The 20,942-nt window shown below is 39.6% G+C and overlaps 1 non-coding gene across 1 annotated transcript; it reads left to right on the forward strand.

Moving 5' to 3' along the window:
* Positions 1–20,451: 20,451 nt before the first annotated feature.
* LOC116890531 lies at positions 20,452–20,615 on the forward strand. Its single transcript, XR_004386712.1, has one exon. It is a non-coding gene; the product is annotated as a U1 spliceosomal RNA (small nuclear RNA).
* The last annotated feature ends 327 nt before the right edge of the window (positions 20,616–20,942 follow it).

A 20,942-nucleotide genomic window follows, 5' to 3' on the forward strand; every position in this document is an offset into this window, starting at 1 on the left:
GACAGGTAAGTATTACATTGCAAAGTACAACTTTTGTGTGACAACTTACAGAATGGAGAAGGATTTTTATCAACTCTTCATTTAATACATAGCTAATGTCCAAAATAGATAAAGAATTAAAAAAAAACTAGATATCAAGAAGACAAATAACCCAATTAACAAAATAGGGTAGAGATCTAAATAGAGAGTTCTCAAAGGAAGAAATTCAAATGGCCAAAAAACATAAAGAAATGTCCAATATCCTTAGTCATCAGGGAAATACAAATCAAAACTACTTTCAGATTTCATCTTAAAGGCTCAAATCAATAAAACAATGACAGCTCATTCTGTTGAGGATGTGGAGTAAGGGAAATATTCATACATTGCTGGTGAGAGTAAAAACTTTTACAACCAGTATATATCAGTGTTGGTGGTTCCTCAGTAAGATGCAAATTGATTTACCTCAAGATCCAGCTATCTCTCTCTTGGGCACATATCCAAGGACTGTGTCATTATTCCAGAGACTCTTGTTAAAACATGTGCATAGCAGCTTTATTCATAATAGCCAGAAACTGTAAACAACCTAGATGTCTATCAATGGATGACTAGATAAAGAAAGTGTGGTACATTTATATAATGGAATCTAGCTGTTTTAAAAATGTTATCATGAAGTTCACAGGTGTATTCATTTATAAGTAGATATTTACTGTTAAGTCGATAGCCAAACTATAATCTGTGGAGTCAGAGAGCTTAGGAATAAAGTAGAAGACTATGGAAGGGAGCCATGTCTTCCAAGGAAAGAGAAATAGAATGGATAGTTATGGATAGATGTGGGGAGTTGGAATGGGAGGATCAAATTAGGAGGGGGAAGATAGAGGGAATTGAGAGAGGAAACATGGGAGAGACAGCTAAAATTAAGGGACATTCAAGAGGTAATATGGAAACCTATACAGAAGAAGCTTCCTAAAAAATACATATATGAATGTTATCTATATGAAATTGCCAAATAAGGGGAGAAACAGAACACACTGACTATTTCTCGTCATAATTGAAGCTTTTATTACAGGGTTTGTGTTACACTTAATTAAATTGTTGGACAAAGGGGTTCTATGGACGCCTCTAAACAACCTAGGCTGTTGCCAAGGCTGTAGTATGCTGTACATAATCTGACAGCCAGGACCTATTGCTGTCAATACCTACAATACCTATACAACTTTTCGTAGAGTGAATCCTTTTGTGTACTGTATAGATATATTATCTGTCACTAAAAACACTGCCTGTTCATTTAGGCTAGAAATAGGAGCTGAAAGTTCTGGCAGAGAAAGGGAATCCTGAGATACAATCAGCTGTGGGAGGAGATTCACCCTGAATGCTGACGGAGATGGCCAAACGAATGTGAAGAGAGATAACTAGCTCTGTAGTGGGACTTAGAATAAATGTGTTAAATAAGTTAGAGCTAGTTGGCTAAGGCCAAATTTTAGGCCTAAGAATTTATTCATAAATAATTTAGTCAGGAAATTCCCCGCCCTCCGTGCCAATGTACATGAGGCTATTTCCCACTTTCTCTTCTATTAGACTCAGTGTATCTGGTTTTATGTTGAGGTCTTTGATCCACTGGGCCTTGAGCTTTGTGAAGGTGATAAACATGAATCAATTTGCATTCTTCTACATGCAGACCTGCACCATTTGTTGAAGATGCTTTCCTTTTTCCACTGTATAATTTTGACTTCTTTGACACTGATCAAGTGTCCATAGGTATGTGGGTTTATTTCTGGGTATTTGATTCTGTTCCATTGATTGAACTATCTGTGTCTGTTACCATGAGGTTTTCTGTTTTTTGTTTGTTTGGTTGGTTGGTTTTCTTGACTATTGCTCTATAGTACAGCTTGAGATAAGGAATGATGATTCTCTCAGATGTTCCTTTATCATTCAGAATTATGTTGGCTATATTGGTTATTGTTTTTTCAATATGAAGTTGAGAATTGCTCTTCTCATGTCTGTGAAGAATTGTGTTGGAATTTTGATGAGAATTGCACTGAATCTGTAGATTGCTTTTGGTAATCCTACTGATGGTGAGCACGGGACATGTATCTGTCTTTGAGGTCTTCTTCAATTTCTTTGTTCAGAGATTTGAAGTTCTTGTCATATAGATCTTTCACTTGCTTGGTTAGCATTACAGCAAGATATTTCATATCATTAGTGGCTATTGTGTTAGCCTAATTTTTTTCTCAGCCTATTTATTTAGTTTGATTTGTTTGAGTTGATTTTATATCCAGCCATTTTGCTGAAATTGTTTATCAACTGTAGGAGTTCTTTGGCAGAATTTTTGAAGTTACTTATGTATACTATCATATTATTGGCAAATAGTGACATTTTGATTTCTTCCTTTCCAATTTGTATCCCATTAATCACCTTTAGTTGTTTAATTGCTCTAGCTAGAGCTTCAAGTACTATACTGAATAGATAGGGAGAGAGTGGGCAGCCTTGTCTTGTCTTGATTTCAGTGGGATTACTTCAAGTTTCTCTCCATCTAATTGATGTTGGCTTGGGTATTGGTGTGAGCGTCTCACCTGTGTCCCTGGTTGGAGCAGTCCTCCTAGGAGACAGGCAGAGCTGTGGAATTGGAGAGCACCCACCCCAATCTACCTCAGGTACAGGTAGAGGTGCAGACTGGAAATGAGATTGATTTGTACAATTTTGTTATATTACAAATCACGTGGCCTCTGTGTGAGCAAGCTTATTAGCTCTTAAGTATTTAATGAGCTTTAAGTCCTTAGACTTTCACTTGGCTAAACTTATTAATAAATGTCATATGTAAATCTTAACCTCTTTGCTTTTGCTATTGAGAATTTCATGCTTATGTGTACCTTTGCATAAAAATACCACCATTCCCTCTCCTTCAACTCTCCCCTTAACCACCCCCATTTCCTTTCCAACTTCCTTTGCCCACCACCCCACTGACTTCACTTTTTGTTGTCTGTGTTTGCACAGGCACAGCCACTTTCTGCACTAGGGATATGCACACCACTGTCTTCACTCGCTCCAGGGGTAATTCTCAGAATCTTTGTAGAAGCAGATGGCCTTGGCAGATGAGTGGAATAGCAATTCTGAGTAAATATTTCAGAAGACAGCCCTTTAGGAAATGTCTAATCTTTTCCATGAAGCGTTTGCTGGCATATTTATTGAGCTATGAGAAATTTGGAAGTTTTTTCTGAATACTTGATCTGATATATACATCTAAATTTATTTGTTTGATTGACTATAAAAATGTACCATGGACTCGGTAGCTTAAACAACAGAATTAATTTTCTTATGTTTTTGAAGGTTGGGAAGCCCAATGAGGGCCAGGTGCTGGAAGAGTGGAAAGCTTTGTTAGGCCCACTTCCTGGATGGTCCTTTCATGCTACATCCTCCTTTGTTGAAGGGACAAGGGAGCTCTCTGAGGTCTCCATTACAAGAATGGGAAGTTTATGATCATTCTCTACAATGTACATTCTAACACCATCATATGAGTGGCAATGATTTCAGCTTACATATTTGTAGAGAGACAATTTCAAACAGTAACACCATCTAAGGCATCTCTCCTACTGTTCAGAGAAGGCTTAGATGGTACAATGTGGGGCACAGTAAGTTTTTCAGCATTGCCCAATCCTGCAGGTACTTCTTTTTTTTAATTGGATACATTTTCTTTATTTACATTTCAAATGTTATTCCTCTTCCCGGTTCCCTGTACATAAGTCCCCTATCCTCTCCCCTCCCTCATAAGGGTGTTTCCCCCAATCCACCTCCACTTACCATCCCCCACTGACATTCCCCTATACTGGTAGTTCAACCTTGGCAGGACCAAGGGCTTCCCCTTCCTCTGGTGCCCCAACAAGGCTATTCTTTGCTACATATGCAGTTGGAGTCCATGTATAGTCTTCGGGTCGTGGTTTAGTCCCTGGAAGTAGCATATTGAAGATGCAGGCCAAGTCCTTCTCCTGACATTAAATCGTAGCTGGAAGAGCATCAAAAGAGCAAATTGTATCTGAGTTGTACTACGATACAGAGTGTTACAAAAGCCTAAGAGCGCAGCAGGCAAACAGCAACTGGAAGGCTGCTGTACAAAGGCAATGCTTACAAAAATGTATCGAGTGCTTCAGAAAGTTACAATACAGTCTACTGCAAAAAGTATCCTGTATTTGGAAACAAACATGCTACAGAGTAACAGTAGTATAGAGGGTCAAGATGTATACTTTGTATCCGCTCAGGTTTTGCACTCGAACCATCAGCCTGGACAAGTGTACATGGATCAAAACATATCAAATTTGGCTTAGGCTATTGGTACCAGGAACCAAAACAGAGTAAATGGATTAAGGTTCGAGACATCAGAGAGACTTGAGACATGTTTCTTTTTTTTTTTAACATTAAAAATAATTTAATGAGTGCACAAAATTAGAGAAAGTACAGTCAAAATTTATGTCTAATATAAGCATTGCAGTAAGGAAATAGTGATGATTCTTGGCATGAGTTGGTAAAGAGAGCTTGATGGGTTTTTTTTTTTCTTATTGTGCTAAAAGGTAACATTTTTTTCATCTTTATTAACTTGCATATTTCTTATTTACATTTCAAATGTTATTCCCTTTCCCAGTTTCCGGGCCAGCATCCCTCTAACCCCTCCACCTCCCCTTCTCTATGGGTGTTCCCCTCTTCATCCTCCCCCCACTACCACCCTTCTCACAACAATCACGTTCACTGTGGGTTCCGCCTTGGCAGGACCAAGGGCTTCCCCTTCCACTGGTGCTCTTACTAGGCTATTCATTGCTACCTATGAGGTTGGAGCCCAGGGTCAGTCCATGTATAGTCTTTAGGTAGTGGCTTAGTCCCTGGAAGCTCTGGTTGGTTGGCATTGTTGTTCTTATGGGGTTGCAAACGCCTTCAGCTCTTTTAATCCATCCTCTAATTCCCCCAATTAGAGGATGCAGTCCCACCAACAATGGAGGAGTATTCCTCTTTCTCCACATCCTGGCTAGCATCTTCTGTCCCTTGAATTTTTTATCTTAACCATTCTGATTTGTGTGCGGTGGAATCTCAGGGTTGTTTTGATTTGCATTTCCCTGATGACTAAGGATGTTAAACATTCTCATTTTTAATAGGGTGATTTGGCTCTCTGGAGTCTAACTTCTTCAGTTCTTTGTATATTTTGGATATTAGCCCTCTATCAGATGTAGGATTGGTAAAGATCTTTTCCCAAATCTGTTGGTTGCTGTTTTGTCCTAATTACAGTGTCCTTTGCCTTACAGAAGCTTTGCAGTTTTACGAGGTCCCTTTTCTCCCTTCTTGATCTTAGAACATAAACCATTGGTGTTTTGTTCAGGAAATTTTCCCAGTGTCCATGTATTTGAGACTCTTCCTCACTTTTTTTCCTAATAGTTTGGGTGTATCTGGTTTGATGTGGAGGTCCTTGATCCACTTGGATTTAAGCTTTGTTCAGGATGATAAGAATGAATTGATTTGCATTCTTCTACATGCTGACCTCCAGTTGAACCAGCACCATTTGTTGAAAATGCTATCTTTTATCCATTAAATGGCTTTAGCTCCTTTGTCAAAGATCAAGTGACCATAGGTGTGTGGGTTCATTTCTGGGTCTTGAATTCTATTCCACCGATCTATCTGCCTGTCTCTGTACCAATACCATACAATTTTTATCACTAATGCTCTGTAGTACTGCTTGAGGTCAGGGATGGTGATTCCCCCAGAAGTCCTTTTATTGTTGAATATAGTTTTCGATGTCCTGGGTATTTTGTTATTCCAAATGAATTTGCAAATTGCTCTTTCTATCTCTACAAAGAGTTGAAAATTTTATTTATTTAATTTTTTAATATTTTTTATTTGTGTTCCCCTCCCCATCCTCCCCACATTACCACCCTCCCCCCAACAATCATCTTCACTGGGGGTTCAGTCTTGGCAGGACCAAAGGCTTCCCTTCCACTGGTGCTCTTACTAGGCTATTCATTGCTACCTATGAGGTTGGAGCCCAGGGTCAGTCCATGTATAGTCTTTGGGTAGTGGCTTAGTCCCTGGAAGCTCTGGTTGGTTGGCTTTGTTGTTCATATGGGGTCTCAAGCCCCTTCAAGCTCTTTCAGTCCTTTCTCTGATTCCTTCAATGGGGGTCCTGTTCTCAGTTCAGTGGTTTGCTGCTGGCATTCGCCTATGTATTTGCTGTATTCTGGCTGTGTCTCTCAGGGGAGATCTACATCCGGTTCCTGTCAGCCTGCACTTCTTTGCTTCATCCATCTTATCTAATTGGGTGGCTGTATATGAATGGGCCACTGTGGGGCAGGCTCTGAATGGGTGTTCCTTCTGCCTCTGTTCTAAATTTTGCCACCCTATTCCCTCCCAAGGGTATTCTTGTTCCACTTTTAAAGAAGGAGTGAAGCATTCTCATTTTGGTCATTCCTTCTTGAGTTTCATGTGTTCTGTGCATCTAGGGTAATTCAAGCATTTGGGCTAATAGCCACTTATCAATGAGTGCATACCATGTGTGCTTTTCTGTGATTGGGTTACCTCACTCAGGATGATATTTTCCAGTTCCATCCATTTGCCTATGAATTTCATAAAGTCATTGTTTTTGATAGCTGAGTAATATTCCATTGTGTAGATGTACCACATTTTCTGTATCCATTCCTCTGTTGAAGGGCATCTGGGTTCTTTCCAGCTTTTGGCTATTATAAATAAGGCTGCTATAAGCATAGAGGAGCACGTGTCTTTTTTATATGTTGGGGCATCTTTTGGGTATATGCCCAAGAGAGGTATAGCTGGGTCCCCAGGTAGTTCAATGTCCCAATTTTCTGAGGAAGCTCCAGACTGATTTCCAGAATGGTTGTACCAGTCTGCAATCCCACCAACAATGGAGGAATGTTCCTCTTTCTCCACATCCTGGCCAGCATTTGCTGTCACCTGAGTTTTTGATCTTAGCCATTCTCACTGGTGTGAGGTGAAATCTCAGGGTTGTTTTGATTTGCATTTCCCTTATGACTAAAGATGTTGAACATTTCTTTAGGTGTTTCTCAGCCATTCAGAAGAACTGAAAATTTTAATAGGGATTGCATTAAATCTGTAGATTGCTTTTGGCAAAATGACCATTTTTACTATATTAATCCTGCTGATCCATGAGCATGGACGATATTTCCATCTTCTGAAATCTTCTTCAATTTCTTTCTTCAGAGACTTGAAGTTCTTGTCATACAGATCTTTCACTTGCTTGGTTAAATTCACACCAAGATATTTTATATTATTTGGGACTATTGTGAAGGGTTTCATTTCCCTAATTTCTTTCTCAGCCTGTTTATCTTTTGAATAGAGGAAGGCTATTGATTCGTTTGAGTTTATTTTATATCGAGACACTTTGCTGAAGTTATTTATCAGGTTTAGGAGTTATCCTGGTGGAATTTTTGGGATTGCTTAAGTATACTATTATATTATCTGCAAATAGTGATATTAATTTTTATCCCTTTGACCTCCTTTTGTTGTCTAACTGCACTATCTAGGACTTCAAATACTATATTGAATAGAAAGGGTGAGAGTGGGCAACTTTGTCTAGTCAATCTGGTGGTTCCTCAGAAAATTGGACATAGTACTAATTTTTTTGAGTTAATTTTATACCCATCCACTTTGCTGAAGGTGTTTATCAGGTTTAGTAGTTCTCTGCTGGAATTTTCGTTGTCACTTAAGTATACTATCATATCATCTGCAAATAGTGATATTTTGACTTCTTTCTTTCCGATGTGTATGCCTTTGACCTCCTTTCATTGTCTGATTGCTCTGGTGTAGGACTTTGAGTACTATATTGACTAAGTAGGGAGCAAGTGGGCAGCCTTGTCTAGTCCCTGATTTTATTGGAATTGCTTCAAGTTTCTCTCCATTTAATTTGATGTTAGCTACTGGTTTGCCATATATTGCTTTCTCTATGTTTAGGTATGAGCTTTGAATTCCTGATATTTCCAGGACTTTTCTCATGGAGGGGTGTTGAATTTTGTCAAATGCTTTCTCAGCATCTAATGAAATGATCATGTGGTTTTTATCTTTGAGTTTGTTTATATAGCAGATTATGTTGATGTATTTCCTTAAATCAAACCATCCCTGCATCACTTCTTTAAGACATGGAGCCAGAACTCCAGCTCATCTGCTTGAGATTGCCAAACTCTTTACTAACACATTTAATCCTAACACTCTCCTTTGGGATGGTTCACTTTCACTGAGTTCTCTTAACTTGAGGGACTAGAAAGGTTAACCCTTCTATGAGGTCAATGAAACTCAGAATCTGGGTGAACTGGGTGACTTTTGAGGAAAGGGACTAACCCAGATTCAGTGATCTGTCTACAGAATTAGGTAGAGTCTTTTCAGATGATTGTAACTTTGCTTTTTCTGCTTTAACTTTTATAAATCCATTCAAATAAAACAACTAAGGAGGTTACTGATTATTGAGTCTTAGATGTTCTTGTACACCATTTTGGATTCCTAGAGGATATATAATTCTATTAATATTGCTTACATTAAGAATAGAAAAAATATCCAATCAATTGTATAAAAGTGTTATTTTGAAAATATCTTATTATTTGTTTTTCAGATGGCCATACATGAACATACACACATTTCTGACAGTTTGTCACATATTTATACATATTACTTAATTTTATAATAATTTTAAAAATAAATTTATGATACACTGGGTTTGAAATCTTAGCGAACACTTCTTGCACTAAATTTTTTTTCTTTTTTTTTTATTCTTTTTTGGGGGGTGGGGAAATGAGGAGCCAGAATCAAAAAATGAAAGGAGATCGAGAGTTAACAGTGGGTAGATGATGAAGTTCTGTTGTACTGAGATTATAACTACTGTCCTTGTCTATTACATCAGAGACTCTGAATTAAACTAATTAACTTCTAACAGAAGTTAACTAATAACTTCTGTTTGGCTCTGTATGCTGTTACATGTGATCTAGCCCTAAAATAGGTTATAATATAATAAAATAAATTTGCATAACATGCCCATGCAGAGACTTACGAGGCAGAAGAGGCAGGCTGGCAGGCTGGCTCTCTCTCTCTCTCTCTCTCTCTCTCTCTCTCTCTCTCTCTCTCTCTGAATCATGTGTCAAACACCTGCTGATGACATCGCCATAAAAAAAAGAAAAGTCGACTGACTGGAGAAGACACAGCATTTGGGCCTGCTCGAAAGCACGAGAATTCTGCATGTAGGACCCTTTCTCTTCTGCACTTCTTCCACGGAAGCAGGCAGACTAACTGCAGACTGTTGCCTATCCTCTCCCAACTTCATTCCCCTCTCATCCCCAACTCTGTGACACACCACCTGCTGCAGCATCCCCTTCTCCTCTGTTTCCATCCCCAACAGACCACTTAGACCTTCCCCTTCACTCTTCCTTCTCCCCACTCATTGCTTTATCCCACACCAGTAGGATATCCCACACCACTACCCTAACACCAGTAGGCATCCCTGGGAAGTCTGACCATATTAAGCAGGGAAGCAAATAGGCCATCTGCAGATCATTGCCACTCCCTCCTCTCCTCCACATTTAATACCCTAGTCTCTCTTCCAGCTCTGTAGCAGATCACCTGCTCCAGCCTCCCCTCATTCCCTGTCCCAATCTCCAGGAATCACACAGATCTTCTCGCAACTCATCAATTTACCCAGTCACAAATCCATGAGGCATCCACTAGGAGCCCTCGTGCCACTGCAGCAAGAAGCCTAACTGTGGACCTTTATCTGTCCATCCATATGCCAGTTTTATCCCCAACTCTGCAGCTGACCATGTGTTGAGACCTCTCCTCACTGGCTGTACCCTGTTCCAGGAGACTAAGAAAATCCTGGTGGAACATCCTGCTTTTCTCCCTCCTGTGGAGCCCAGCCCATATTTCTAGCCAATTCCCATTCCTACACTACAAGTCAAATCCCAATACCTAGAAACATATTTGACCTGAAACCCTCAATGGCCACACCTGTCAGGATCCCAGAATTCCCTACCAGGCAACACACAGTTGCCACACGCATCTAAGAACCAGAGAAGGCAACAGAAACCAATGAATAAAATACTTACTCAAAAAAGACAAAACCAGATATCAGCACCTAGAATTACAATCTGCTCAAATGATGCTTAGATGCTTACATGCAAGTATAGAAACAGAGTCAATAACAGATAAGGCACTATGTCTCCAGTATAGCCCCGAAACCCTACCACAGTAGACTTTGAATACTCCAACATAGATGAAGCACAAGAGAAACACCTTAGATAGCCTTTATAGAGATGATGGATGACCTTAAAGAAGAAATTAAAAATCTATGAAAACACAAATTGTAGGAAAAAAATTACAAAGCAACAGAAAGCTTACAAACTCATGGAAACTTAACAACTTACTATTGAATGAAAAGCAGATAAGAAAGAAATTAAGGACTTTCTAGAATTGAATTAAAATGCATGCACTCCACACCCAAAGTTATGGGACACGATGAAGGTAGTTCCAAAAGGCAAGTTCACGGCACTAAGTACCTAATAAAAAATTGGAAAGATTTTATGCAAGTTAAAATAAACTATGAAGTTTTAGACCAGAAGGAAGGAATCCTTCCCCAAAGGAGTAGACAAGAAATAAACTCAGGACGATAGTAAGTAAAATAGAAACAAAAGCATAAGAATCAATGAAACAAAGAGCTGATTCTTTTGAGAAATTTGATAAGATTAACACACCTTTATCTGAATTAACTAAAAGGTGAAGAGAGAGTATATAAATTAATACAATTAGAAATGAGAAAGGGGGACAAAACAACAGACACTGAGGAAATCCAGAGAACCATAAGGACATACTTTAAAACCTGTACTCCACCGAAGTGGAAAATCTAAAAGAAATGGCTAGTTGTCTTTACGGGTACAACTTACCTTAAATAAAGATTGGATAAGTAATTTAAACAAACCCATAACCCTTGTATAATAGAAGCAAACATTCAAGGTCTCCCAACAACAGCAAACCTGAAGACCAGATGGGTTTAGTGCAGAATTCTATCAGACTTTCAAAGAAGAGCTAATGCCAATACTCCTCAGATTATTCCACGTAGGGATAAACCACCCCTCCCAAGCAGTCTCAAAACCCATCAGCTAGAGGAGTGAGTAAGTACCTTCTCTACTAAATGCCCTGAAAGTCCCTGACAACAAATGGACCACACATACTGCTGGGGACAGCTGTGCTGCATATGATAGAAAAGCAGTGCTGAGCAAACAGAGTGCCTGCTGCTCAAAGCATGCTGGGAAAACTCTGTGCCTTTGCACCCTGTTGCAGCTCACTTGGCCCTGGAAGGTAGGTTTCATGACTGCACCATCCCAGGAAGTAAATGAAGGTAAGGTTGAATATTTGTCTGGAGTCACACAGCCAAGCAGATCAGGGAGTTTGTGTTTGGGACAACTTCAGGAAGCTGATTCAGCGCTGGAAGGCAGATCAGCTACCCTCCAGCCAGTATAACTCTGTGTTCTGCTGAGAAGGCTGATTTCCTGCCAGCCTGCTCTATCTATCAAAAGAGCAGGAAAACGACGGCAGCCAGTCAGTTCTGTTTGTTCTGAATGTAAGACACCACGCTGAAGCAGAAACTTAAATACACAGTAGGGTGCCACAAAGGCTCCAAACAGACGCCAGCAGAAAGAATTGGACAGGCACTGCCATAATTATACCTGATCGTGCTTACTAAGCACCATATGTTCTGTTAAATATAGAGGGGCTGGCTTCAGACTGAGAGGACAAAGAAGCAGGGGTTGGAAATGTTCTTGTCAGTGAGGTGGAGAAGTGGGACCAATACCCAAGGTTGTCCTCTGCCCTTCATGTGCACACCGTGAGATGTATGTGCTGACACTCCCACACACAAACACACCCACACAAAAACTTAAAAAGAAATAAATAAAAAGAAGTTTTCTTATCGAGGGAGCTTTCAAAAAGATGGGAGAAATGAGAAGTACAATGTTGACCAAGTGCAGGTAAAAAGTACAAGTCCAGGTGACTATGAGGGACTACACTGGCAGAGGGAGAGATCAGAAGGCTCTTAGCCAATTTAGAAGGATTTGATGATTTCCTTGAAAAATAAAAAAAAACCAAAACACTAGGGCTCTTGTCCCCAGCAGGATAACAGGTACATTCTAATAGTTCCTAGAGTTGGTAATAATTATTATTAGAAAAAAAGAAAATCTCCAGTGGTCAGAAAATTCTGAAATCTGGGGTATTAAGTCCATCTGGTCAAGATGTGGTGACAAGAAAAATACTGTACACTGTTGCCTTATTTGACATGAGTGGGTAAATTTTGAGTGATGAGCTGAACCCCAGGCTGATCGGCAGCTTGACACTAGAATTTAGAGCCGGAAGAAGTCGCTGCACAGAGGGGGCTGGGGTAGAATCGGAGGAAGAAGGAAGACAGGAGGAACCCTCTATGAAAAGCTAGAAGGGAATCTGCAGTCCCCCATCAGTACTTGAACTGCTCCCACACAGACTGCATGGCCATTCCCAGCATGCCCAACTTCAAGTAGCATATCAGGCCAGCACTGGCAAGCTCTTTTGGTGCTGTTGCCTTGGATCCCAGCCAGTGTTGTGGAGAATATTCTGCAAGAACTCAGAAGTGTTTTCAGTCTTCCCGGAAGCTGCAGCAGCCCACTTAGCCTGTGTATCATCTGTGAGGGCAGGGAGTTAATTCATGCTACCAGAGCCTTGAGGGGAATTTTCTGTCATGAGCAATTTTTAGAGACATTGTAGTTTCTTGCATATCCTCCCAGAGCAGAGATAACTGCTTATGAGGAAGTCTGGATATAATTTATATTGATTATAAGACATACATGTAGTGTACACATGGTTTTATTCAGACTCTGTGGGGTAATGACTATGGGGAGTCTATGGATTAAAGAAACTAATATTTGCAATAGTAAAGGCATGGGGAATATTCATAGAGTTCAATTAAAAGCAGGAACCAACAATATGGAGATCTGATAATGTTCTGTCCAGTTTCTGTGTGGCATGAGCAAATTCTAGTTGAAGCTAACTTTGGACTTGCAAACAAGGACACCTGCCCTAACCAGCCACAAGGCTTTATGTTATAGCTTGACTATGCAGTATCCCCAACGGGCTCATAGAGTAGGAGTTTGATTGCTAGTTAGAAGGCTTTTGGGACATGACTGCCTCCTGACAACACTCAGCTAATCAATGGATTCGCTCCCCTCAATGAAGAGACAACATAGTGGTATTGCGGGCAAGTGATGAAAGGTAGTTGGTGGGTCTAGTCAGAGGAAGTAGATCATGGAGATGGGAATACCTCGAGGGTGTAAGTCATTAGGGGGCTGTACCTGCCCTATTGCCACTTATTCTCTTCTCTCCAATTTCTGTCTAGCACAATGGAGAAACAGTCCTCTGGCACACAACGTCACTGCCGCGATTTTCTGCCCCATCACATGAAGCCAATCCACCGTGGAGGGTGAGCTAAAAAATGAGTCTCCTCTTGTTTTGAATTGTTCCATGTGATCTTCCACCACTGCAACAAATACGTTGTAGCCTTAGAAATAGAGCAATCACTCCTGTAAGAGGAATGCTCGTTGTTTCTGGCACTTGTGACTATGTTAAATGAGTTGACACATTGAAGCAGTCTTGCTATAAAGCCGGGAGCCATGAGCAGTCAGGAGCTATTAGTACTGATGTTGCAATTATTACGGCCACTGCTCTGGGAGGCCAGCAGGAGAGCCTGCCTGTGCTGCAAGTTTATGAAATACCTCCTGTCACCGCATTAAAAAAATCTTATTTTTGTACCACTGAAACGTCTCCTTATTTCTTCTGGGCTCCCTTTCATTGCTAAGAGAGCAGTATCACTTCAAGATTTAAGTTAACTCGCAGAAGAATTCAAAACAGGCAAATCCTACCGGGCATTTTCAGACTTGAAGAAGAAACAATATGGGCAGCTCAGTCTCTAATTACAGAAAACACAGACATTATAGGAACACAGAGTGGTTATAAGTGTCGGTTCCACATCCGTTTCTGCCATTCCTTGCTCGGTGAAAAGGGCCACTTATATCTCTTAATGTCAGTTGACTGCTCTGTAAAGTGGTGATAACAGTGTAACTGACTATGTGTTCTTAAGGATGTTAAACGAGATAATTCAAATGCACACTAGCAAGCTGGCCTTCTGGTATGTGAGACTATTTTAACTTTCAACTCTAATAAATATACATATTTGAACTTCCGATAGTAACACTTTCTACAAACCTTTGCTTCACTATCTATCTAGATAACACAAGGAGTTTTGTTCTAAACTATCTCCTGGGATGTATAGCTCTGGCTTGCCTTGTTTGTGTGATCTGTTTGATCATGTGTGACCAGAAAGAGATCAACAGAGTCTTTATCTCCCCTCTGCCACCCAATACAAACTGGCATGCGAACACTAACTTCTGCATTATGTGTCCAGACAAGGACTATACTAGCCATGTCTCCTGACCTGCTTCCTACCATTCTTCTCAATCCCCAAAGGGAAAAATTTACCCTGCTCCCAGCTAACCCTTTCTCTCTTCTTTATTTCACTCTCCAAGATCAAATAAAAATTGCGAACTTTCATGTTCCCTTAAAAACGCTGTATAAATCACATTAGGAAAGGAAGAAAGAGAAGAAAATAGGGGAGGGAAGAAGAGAAGAAAGGGAAAGGAAGAGAAGGAGAGAGTGAGAGAGGGGAGGGGAGGGGACGCAAGGGACATGTCTGTCTCTAAGAAGTGGCTGGTCAGCAGGATACCTAGAGGGTTTATGTGTACAAGCACATAACTTCAGGAATGTTCATTACTTGCAGATGACCCTTAACTTTAGTGGGGTCAATTGTGCTCTCAGAAGTCACCTAGTTACTGAGATAGAAAGTGGCTTCTGAACTGGTGTGAGTATTCCCCATGAAGCATTTGCAAGGCAGAAGCGATCTTCACTTAAGCAGTACAGGAGGAATCCACAGTGGATGTGAGCTAGTCACTGCACGTATGAGTCCCTCTTGAGAGTAGAGAAGTAACTACCTGGTTGGGCTGAGGAAGTTTGCAAGTGTGACTTCTTACTGTCTCAGGCACAAAAATACTAAAAGATGACCAATTTCAATCAAAAGTACTTTAGTATCTATCTAATTCCCACCATGAGTTCCACAAGATCCAATCAGGCTGAACAATCTGGTAGTATTCATCCCTTGGAGCCCCTCTCACACTTGGACGTTCTTTCTTTTCCTTAATAATCAAATTTTCATATCTGCTCTTCCTGGTTCAAATCCTACTACTATTCTTGGGGGTGATACAAAGAACTCAGATGCCATTGGCTTGGGTAATTTACTTGTTCAGACCTTTAGTACTCCAAGTTAAGGTCACCAGGAGCCAGGAAAGCCCTCTCAAAGTCCCAAAAGCCACACGAGCTTTTAAGAACTGTAACGGAGCCAGACGTGGATTTGAACCCCCACTTTCACCTGAGTGTTTTAGAGTGGTCTTTGAAAATCTAGTAAGAATGATGTTGTTTGGTTTTTTACTTGGAGAGTTTGTTTTTGCTGTGTGTATGTGTTTTATTTGTTTTTGAGATGAAGATTTGGAAGGGTGTCCAGGGTTGTTTCTGATTTGCTCTGAGTTCAAGATGGCCTTGAACTCTTAAGAATTTTCCAGCTTCAGCCTATTTGATTACAGATGTGCATCATGGCACCTACCTTTTATTATAACTCATGCTAAGTGTCTTATTTACCTTTCTATTACAATGAAAAAAAATACCATGACCAAAAAAACTTATAAAAGAAAGCATTTAGCTTGTGGCTCATGTCTTTAGAGAGACCATCATGGTGGGGATCATAGCAGCAGGTATGCAGGCTTGATTCTAAACAGTAGCTAAGTCCATACATTGTGATCATAAATGTTAGGTGTGCAGGGGGTAGACATCTCTAATGTTGGAGGGTTCTGAAACCTCAAAGCCCACCCCTAGGTGACACACCCCCTCCAACTAGGCCACACCTCCTAATCCTTCCCAAATAGATCCACAAACTACAGACCAAGTATTCAAACATATGAGCTCAGAGAGGTAATTCTTATTCAAACCACCACACTAATGAAATTAAATTCTTAAAATATAATTTTGAGATTCTCCTAATCAACCTTATAAATGATATCATTGGTATTAAACTCAATATTGTGTCTATCATTCAAACTTAACAATACATTCAGGATAAGGTTAAATATGGTTGAAGTTTTTACACCAAGATTGTCTGAAAGTTTCTAAAAGTCAGCTGCTCATTCTTATTAGAAGAATGACAAGAGTCTGTCTTGTGTACAGAAACCCTTTTACTTGCTAATTTTACTTATTTCTAACTTCTCCCTCTTTCTTTTTGTAAGCTTGGCTGAAGGTTTGTAATTTTATAACTCTGTTTAGTTGATTTTGTGTATTGTTTCTTAGCCTCTTATTAATTTCTTTGCTAGTTTTTGTTCTTACTGGGTTTGGAAATGGCTGCTTCCTTTTTTAAGGAGAATCTGGATGTGTGCCTTTATGAGATTGTTTATTTTATATCTCTCCAATCTTTTTTAATTGAGAAGTGGTAATGCTATAATCTTTCCTTTAGTACTACCCTGGCTGGGTCCCAAAGGTGCTGCTAGGTCAGGTTCTCATTCTCATTTTTCTCTAGGAATTTTTAAAATTTCTCTCTGGTTTCTTAGATTGTCCATTCAAAAGTGAACTAATTCATCTCCAGTTATGCTCAGAGTTTCCTTAGCCTCTCTTGTTGATATCTACTTTTATTCCATTGTGATCAGATAGGACACAAGCGATTAATTCAGTATTGGGTATTTGTTGACAACTTGATTTGTGTTCTGTGCTGTGATCAGTTTTGAAGAAGGTTCCATGTGCCACTGGGAGAAAATGTATGCTCCCTATTTGGAGGGCAAAATATTCCGTGAAGTCCATATCTGTTAAGTCCACTAATCCATAGTGTATTCTAGTTCTTACGTTTCTTGTTCCCTTTACTTTGAAATGCATATCTAATGATGAGAATGGGATACAGAAACCCTTCACTATTATTATGTCAGGACCATTTTGCCCTTATGTCCTTTTTATAAATACAATGATACACAGAATGCCATTAAAGACTACTTTGGAAACTTACACACAGACACACACACACACACACACACACACACACAATGCAGGAAAACCTAAATGATACTGATAGATTTCAAAATATATGTTACTTAGCAAAATCAAATCTGGATGTTAAAAATAACTTTAACAGGCCCATTAAAAGCAATAGGATTGAAGCTTCAATCAAATTTCCTCTCAAAGAAAAGTCAAGGACTGGATGAACTCATTTTAAGGGAAGTTCTTATTCTAATTCTTTTTTAACTATTTCCACAAAATGTAAAACAAGATCATAAAACTCGGTCTTCAAAGGCACTACTATTCTGGTAGCCATGGCTAGGTAAAGCTAAAACAGTGACAGCAGAATAAAAACTACAACCAATTTCTTTAATTAACATAAATATAAAAGTTATCAATAACAATACCTGCAAATCCAGGTCAGGAATGCAATAAGAAGATTATATATTATGACCAAGTACATTTCTTGCAAGAGAGACAAAGTTGGTTCAGCAGACGTAAAACAGCAAATGCACCACATAAACAAACATAATGGCAGAAACACACAATGATCTCAAGTGGTACTGAAATGGTATTTGACAAAAGGTAGCATGCCTGTATGATAAACGTCCAGGAGATCTTATGAATAGATGGAGCATGCTTCAAAATGACAAAAGCTGTATACCATGACAGTAAGTGGAGGCAAACTAAGAGCATTTTATTCTCCCAAGTCATGAATGAGACAAGAATAGCCACTCCCACTTCTTTTATTCAATATAGTGCTTGAAGTCTCTGAGCATTTAAACAACAGAAAAACATAAAAGGGATGAATATAGCAATGAAACAAGTCAAACTAATCCTTTTGAATATATGATTCATTACTCAACACACTCTAAAGTGTCTATCAGAAAACTTAATAAAGTTGTTATATTCAAAAATTAACTTCAGAATAAGACCTGGGTAATAGCTTGGGGGTTAAGAACATTCCATGTCTAGACTGCAGTTTTCTTTCCAGCACCCATGCAGGCAGCTCACAACTGCCTATAACTCCAGCCCCAGAGATTCTGACACTATCTTCACGCACACAAATAAAACTTAAAGGATTATAGCCTTTATATCTACCAACAGTGTACTTTCAGATAAAGAAATCTGAAAAATACCTTATTCAGATTTAAAATACCTCCAAAAACGTCAAGATCTTGAAAAGGGGGCAATTAAAGAGGTTGTTCAAGGACAAAAAGACCTTCCGTGCCCCTTAATTGGCAGAATTAATATTGTGAAAATCTGTACTAGCAACATTAAGCTACATTTTAATGCAATCCTTGTCAGAATTCCAATGTTGTATCTTACAGATCTAGGGAAAACAATCCAAGCATTCATATGGAAACATGACAGATGACCAAGTTCCAAAGACGCAGGTGGTTGTGTTAATACCTGACCTTAAATGATATAGCAGAGATATGGTGATAAAGGCTGCCTGGTACTAACATTGACATGCTCAGGTCAACCAGCAGAACAAAACAGAGGATCTGGAAACCAATGGACAGAATCATGGCCTCCTAATATTTGACTAACGAAGGAGGGAAAAGCTAGCCTATTCAACAAATGATTCTGACAAAGCTGGGTCTCCACCAATTAAAAAAAAATGGTATTAGATGTTGTGGCTTGCCCTGGAGTTGTCTGTATTTTGGTGCTAATTCCACTGCCCCAAGGATGGCTGCCTAGTCTTATACTTTGGACTCAAGTGACTTCATCAGAACCTTCTCTGCATTTTAATTTGTAAAATAAATGTGAGAACCGGTGATTGGGCAGAGGAAGGGAAGGGGGGGCAGAAGAGGGGGAGAGAAGGGAAGTTGAGAGAGGAGGAAGGAAGATGGAGCTGAAGCACGTGGCGTGGAGAAACAGCAAGTTATAAGGGAGCTCCCAGCTGGGGAGTAGAGTAGTGCAGTGGTAGATCTGCCCGATCCAGGCGGGAGCTTGTATTCATATTAACCGAGTTGTGTTTTCTTTGCACGGCTTATTTGAGGTTACTGCAACAATTAGACTCATATCTTTTACCTTGTACAAAAATAACTCAACCAGATCAAAGATCTTAATTTAAAGCCTGGGACATTTACACTTTCAATGAGAGCAGAGGGAGCTCCCTCAGAGACATTGATAGAGGAAAACTGTCTCCGGGTACTACATAACACAGGAACTGTTTTCTGTGTATCAATAGATGGACTGCATAAAACCACTGTTATCTGGACAGCAAAGACGACCATCAGCAGAGCACACAGACAGCCTACACAGTGGGAGACCATCTTTACCGTTCTATGTCAGACTAGGGGCTAATATGCAGTATTTGCAAAAAAAGGAAAAGAACCATGCAGAAATCAAATACCAAGGATATAAAACTGCCAGTTACTAAATAGGCCAAGGAACAGAATGGTTTCTAAAGAAGGAACGCAAATGGCCAGTAACTATTCAACATCCATAATCATCATGGAAATGCAAATTAAAACACTTTGAGGTAGCAATGTCACATTAATGGATCTGGTCCTTGGAGTACTTTAAGCCAAGAATGAGTCCAGTGTGATTTCTCCACTTCTCCCTGTGCTTTCAGTCTGTCAGTAACAAAGGGCTTTGCTCCATGTTCATTCAATACTACATAAAACATGGTATGGAAAAGGAATGAGGAATATTTTGTCTGAACTTTTTTTTTAACCAGAGTTTTATAAGGGAAGAAATTGTTTTACCAATCCATACAGATCCAGAATAATAGCAGTCAAAATAAATAGATGTTAGCAAACACACGCACACATATGGACACACACATGCACACACACACACACATGCACACACACAAACACACACACACAAACACACATTCACACACACAAACACACATGCACATACCCACTCACACACACAAACACACACACAAACACAAACACACATGCATATACACACACACACACACTATAATACATTCGGTATAGCAGAACATAGTCAAGCTATATTTCAGAAGTCAGTGTTCAAGGGAAGAAGTGAAAATATTTGAGACATGAAACATTGAAAGGTGCTTTTACAATCGTTGAACATTCTACAACTGATAGCCAAGGAAAATGTATAAATTTGGATGTGAACAAAGAAGGTGAGAACAGATGAAAAATAAACAAATTACTTTTTCTTTTTTAAGAGCCACAACAGTAGCCACTTCACTTCAGAATCTGATATGTATCTTTCCAATAGTCATCTCTAAAACACATATCCCAGAGAAATCATACAATCACCTCAATAGATGCAGAAAATGATTTTGACAGAATCTAACATCATATGAAATCTTAGAAGAAAACTGGAAAAGAAATACTAACCTAGTGGGGAAGACACCGTGATCATGAGGTGTTTTTTCCTAGAGCAAGTCTTACCTATTGCACACCAGATATTCTGACCTCTGCGTTTCCCCAAAGTAGGAAACTTGTCTGCATAAATTGTGGTAGTTGGTGATGGCATGTATTTGTTCTCTCCTTTTAAAAAGAGAAATCTGGAAAAAAAACATATTTAAAGCTGGGAAGATGACTTGGTGGGTAAGAATGCTTGACGAGTCCTAGCAGCATTGTAGACAGTCAGCTCTGACTGTAAGTGTACCTGTGACCACAGCATCGGAAAAGCAAGGGACAGTGGATCACTGGGGCTTGCTGGTCTCTAGCTCTGAGGGAAAAGTGGTAAACCCCAGTTTTAGTGAGAGATATTTTCTGTAGAAAATAAGGCAGAGAGTGATATAGAAAGGCATCTGATACCCTCTTCTGGACTCCACACATGAACACACAGGCACATGCTTCTACATCACACACACA

The sequence above is a fragment of the Rattus rattus genome, chromosome 1, assembly GCF_011064425.1.
Source record: "Rattus rattus isolate New Zealand chromosome 1, Rrattus_CSIRO_v1, whole genome shotgun sequence".
NCBI classification, from domain to species: domain Eukaryota; kingdom Metazoa; phylum Chordata; class Mammalia; order Rodentia; family Muridae; genus Rattus; species Rattus rattus.